This window comes from Pristis pectinata, chromosome 34 (genome assembly GCF_009764475.1).
Source record: "Pristis pectinata isolate sPriPec2 chromosome 34, sPriPec2.1.pri, whole genome shotgun sequence".
Taxonomy (NCBI): domain Eukaryota; kingdom Metazoa; phylum Chordata; class Chondrichthyes; order Rhinopristiformes; family Pristidae; genus Pristis; species Pristis pectinata.
Window position 1 is genome coordinate 4,135,946 of NC_067438.1, and position 5,352 is coordinate 4,141,297.

General features: G+C 46.1%; 1 pseudogene; it reads right to left on the reverse strand.

Annotated features, from left to right (window-relative positions):
* Positions 1-1,100: 1,100 nt before the first annotated feature.
* Positions 1,101-1,249, reverse strand: LOC127586156 (uncharacterized; annotated as a pseudogene).
* Between the last annotated feature and the right edge of the window lie 4,103 nt (positions 1,250-5,352).

Below are 5,352 nucleotides of genomic sequence, written 5' to 3' on the forward strand. Positions count from 1 at the left end.
AAGGGGAGATCTTGCCTGACAAATCTGTTGGAATTCTTTGAGGAAGTAACAGGCACGATAGACAAGGGAGAGCCAGTGGATGTTGTTTACTTGGATTTTCAGAAGGCCTTTGGCAAGGTGCCGCACATGAGGCTGCTTAACAAAAAAGGAGCCCATGGTATTACAGAAAAGGTACCAGCATGGATAGAAGATTGGCTGACAGGCAGAAGGCAAAGAGTGGGAACAAAGGAGGGGGGGGGTAGGGTGGTTGGGCTGGTCTTCTTGGCTGCTGGTGACTGGTGGTTTTCATCTTTGGATCCAATATTTTTCACGTTATATGTGAATTATCTGGATGATGGAATTGAAAGTTCTGTGGCCAAATTTGCACAGGATACGAAGATAGGTGGAGGGGCAGGTAGTGTTGAGGATGCAGGGAGTCTGCAGAAGGACTTGGACAGGTTGGGAGAACAGGCAAGTAAGACGTGCGGGTTGGTGGGTCAATTGGCTGCTGAAAATTCCCCCTGGTGTGCAGTGAGTGGTTAAATCTAAGGGGCGGGGGGGGGGGGGGTTAGTGGGTCGGAGTTGATGTGAATGTGAGGAAGGGTTCAGAAGTTGATGGGAATGTGAGGAAAATAAAATGCAATCAGTGTTCTTACGGACATCGATCTCACTGTGCTGGAAGACCCACAACATTCAGGCATGTCTTTCACCAAGTTGATGACCTTCCAGCAACACTTGTCTGGGTGTGGGTCGCCGGGAACAGACCGTAGATCAGAGAGTCCTCTGGCATGCACCTGCTGGGGACGAACTGGGACACGGACCCTTGTTGCATCCTTCTCGGTACTTCTCTACCGCAGGGAGTCCGAGGACAGCGTAATTGAGGGGTGATATGTCATCTATGGAGGAAAGTTCTGACGGGGAGGGTAACTTTCACTGCCAGTCAAGCAAGCTCTTTCTGTTTGTTGGTCAGAGCATGTGGTGAGTTCAATGTGGCACGCAGATAGTGGGAACACTGGGAAGTGGAGCTTGACAGGGAAGAAATCGTTAGGTTTTATAATGAAAGGATTTTCAAGTAAACGTGTGGAGTACAGGGCAATAATATGGAACAATTTAATTGTAAATTGGGGAGAGCGCGAACGCAGTCCCCCACTACCACAAATTTTGCAGTCGTGTATCCCGCATTTGGGGACATAGCAGGCGTCAGCAAACCCGAAGTGCAATGGGACAGCCTCGTCCTGGGAGAAGCTTTTTTTTATTCCAAAATAAACTTTATTCATCATAAAAAGCAGACTATATACAACACTAACACAGTGCAAACCTTTACATTCATGTATGGATCAATCATTAGTATTACCTTTATATAAAACACTACAGCAGTGATGCCACTCACGTGGCTCCCTGGAGTGCTACCCCAATCCCGTATTTACAATATTTAAGGGGATTCCTTGCCGGACCCTGCCCCTCCCTCTCCAGTGGCAGAAGAAGCCTAAACTGTAGTCCTTCCACACCGAGCCTTTGCGTTGGCTGCACATAGCTTCAGTGCATCCTTCAGCAGAGACTCCTGCAGCCTGGAATGTGCCAGTCGACAGCATTCCCCTACGGACATCTCGCTGTGCTGGAAGACCAATAAGTTTCGGGCAGACCAAAGGGCGTCTTTCACCGAGTTGATGACCTTCCAGCAGCACTTGATGTCCGTCTCCGTGTGTGTCCCCGGCAACAGCCCGTAGATCAGAGAATCCTCTGTTACACAGCTGCTGGGGATGAAACGTGACAAGGCCCTTGCATCTTTCACCACTCGCTCCTCGCAAACGCACAGCCCGCAAAGAGGTGGGCGACCGTCTCGTCCCCAGCGCAGTCCCTCTGGGGGGAGCACGCATTGGGACTGATGTTTTGACCATGCAGGAAGGATCTGTCTGTGAGGGCCCCTCTCACCACCAGCCAAGCGAGGTCTTGGTGCAGCTGTGTAACAGAGAATTCTCTGATCTACCGTCTGTTCCTGGGGATACACCTTGGAGATGGACATTAGCTGCTGCTGGAAGGTCATCAACTCGGTGAAAGATGCCTTTTGGTCTGCACGAAACTCGTTACTTTCCCAGCAGTGAAAAATGGCCAGAGGGGAACGCTGCCGACTGGCTCGACTGGCAAGGGATCAATGGGGAAGGAATATAGCTTAGGGTTTTTCTGCCACTGCAGTTGGAGGGGCATGGTCTGGCAAAGAAGCCTTCTTGCAAGGCAGCAAGAAGCCCCTAACCCTAAAGTTGAGGCCCTGCATCAGGACTCTGCATTTTTGACCGACTGAGTTCTGCCAGCAGTGGTTTTCTCCACGATCCACCATCTGCCATCTGTTGTGTCTCCCTGAATTCAGGGCATTATTGGTATTGGTTTATTATTGTCACTTGTACAGAGGTTCAGTGAACATCATGTCTTGCATACCGTTCATACAGATCAATTCATTGCACAGTGCATTGAGGTAGTACAGGGTAAAAACAATAACAAAATACAGAGTAAAATGTCACAACTGCAGGGAAGTACATTGCTGGTAGACAATAATGGGCAAGGTCATAACAAGTTAGATTGCGAGGTCAAGAGTCCATCTCACCGTATAAGGGGAACATTGAGTAGTCTAGTAACAGTGGGATAGAAGCTGTCCTTGAGCCTGGTGGTATGTGGCCTCAGGCTCCTGTATCTTCTGCCTGATAGGAGAGGGTAGAAGAGAGAATGACCCATATGGTGGGGTTTTTGATGATGTTGGCTACTTCAGCAAGGCAGCAAGATGCATAGACAGAGTGCATGGAGGGGAGGCTGGTTTCCATGATGCACTGGGCTGTGACCAGACAGGATTTATCATTATTTGCATTTTAACATTAGGAGGTTAATGAATATTATACGTACCACCTCATCCAAAATTTCAGAATGTGTTATCTCATTAGATGCTGAAAAGGCATTTGATAGAGTCAAATGGGAATATTTATTTAATACATTTGGGGAATTTAATTTCAGTCCCAATTTTATATCTGCGGTCAAATTGATTTATCATACACCTATGGTTTCACTAATATTCGGAGATCCCCCCATTCAGGCTTTTTTGCTGTACTAGACAGGGTTGCCCTTTAAGTTCTCTGTTATTTGATATTGCGTTGGAACCCTTGGCAATGTTTCGTATCACTCGTGGACAGGGGATTCATAAGGTATCTCAAAATGCAGATGACTTGTTACTTTATATTTCTAACCCGGAGGAATTATCACTGCTTGCTCAGTTTAGTGTTTTTTTCTGGTTATAGATGAAATCTTAATAAGAGTGAACTCTTTCCATTAAATATGCAAACCCCAATTTATAGGCAATTACCATTTAGATTAGTAACTGACCATTTTATGTATTTGGGTGTTAACATTACCAAGAACCACAAGGACCTGTTTAAAGTTAACTTGTTACCTTTAACTGATCACATAAAACAATTATTTACAAATTGTCCCCATTATCTCTATCACTAATAGGCTGAATTAATGTGGTTAAGATGAATAGTTTACCAAAATTTCTATATCTATTTCAGGCAATTCCAACTTTCATCCTGAAATCTTCTTTTGACACTATTGATGCAAAAATTCTTCATATATATGGCATAATAAAAACCCAAGGTTAAGTAAGAAATATTTACAAAAATTTAAAAAGGATGGTGGCATGGCTTTGCCTAACCTTTTTTATATTATTTTATATTACTGGTCAATTAATATCCAGTTGGGATCCAGGCTCTGCCTGCCTCTCTGTAGGATACTGGAACATTCCTTGTTGCAGTCACAGCCAGACCCCTCCCTCACCACTTTCTCAGGGACGTCATGTCTGTGATATGTCAATAATATTAAGAGGAATGGATAGAGTGGACAGCCAGCCCCTCTTTACCAGGGCACCAATGCTCAACACAAGAGGGCATAGCTTTAGAGTAATGGTTGGAAAGTTCAAGGAAGATGTCAGAGGAAGGTGTTTTACCCAGGGAGTGGTTGGGGCGTGGAATGCGCTGCCTGGGGTGGTGGTGGAGCAGGTACATTGGTCAAATTAAAGAGATTTCCAGATGAAGGAATTTAAAATAGAGAGATATGTGGTAGGATGGGCTTACATAGTCATGAGCAAGGTTTAAAGGTCGGCACAACGCTGTACTGTCCTATAATTTCTATGTATGTATTGGTGCTGCTTCCTGCTCTCGTTCACCACTTCAACCTTCCAGAACGCTACTGTCCAGTGCACTGAGGTCGACAGTGTTGAGAGCTTCAAGTTCCTTCCAGTGAACATCACCAATAGACTGTCCTGGTCAAATCTCTCAGATGCCACAGCCAAGAAAGCTCACCAGGGCCTGTACTTCCTCATAAGGCTAACGAAATTTGGTATGTCCCCTTTAACACTCACCAACTTTTATTGATGCGCCACAGAAAGCATCCTATTGGGATACATCACGGCTTGATAGAGCAAGTTCTCTGCTCAGGACTGCAAGAAACTACAGAGAGTTGTGGACACAGCCTAGCACCACATGGAAACCAACCTCCCCTCCTTGGACTCTGTCTTTACCTCTCGCTGCCTTGGCGAAGTAGCCAGAATAATCAAAGACCCCACACACCCGGGACATTCTCTCTTCTTTACTCTTCCATCAGGCAGAAGATACAGAAGCCTGAGGGGGCATACCACCAGTTTCTATCCCGTGATAAGACTATTGAACAGTTCCCTTATACGATGAGATGGACACTGACCTCACGATCTACCTTGTGACCTTGCAGCTTATTTTCTACCTGAATTGCACTTTCTCTGTTGCTGTGACACTCTACTCTGTACTGTTATTGTTTTTACCTGAACTACCTCAATGCACTCTGTACGAACTCAATGTAACTGCACTGTGTAATGAATTGACCTGTACGATCGATACAAATGATAATAATAAACCAACACCAATAACCGGGGGAACTGAGCCTCCAACTTCTGTCACTTTGATTCCCCATCCTGCTCTCAGGCTGAATTCTGCCTTTGGTCTCCTGCACTTTTCCAATGAATCTCCACAAAGTTCGGGGAACAGCGCCTCATCTTCTGACTGGGCACGTTACAGCCCTCGGGGGTCGACACTGAATTGAGACAGATGACTGTATCTCACATTCCCAGCATTCAGCTTCCTTTCTCTCACCTCTGGTCATTTCCAATTTCAACCCCTCCCTCCTATTGACACGTCCCCCCGTCACAACTTTACCTCCCTCCCTTCCAGTCAGCACCGCCTCTGGCGCCACTTGCACTAATCCAGTGGACTTTAGGACCCGGGAAAGCCGCCGCCCGCGGCTCAATCTTTGTATTTTCACAAAAGTATTTCTGTTCCGCTGACGGATGCATTTAACGCGTTA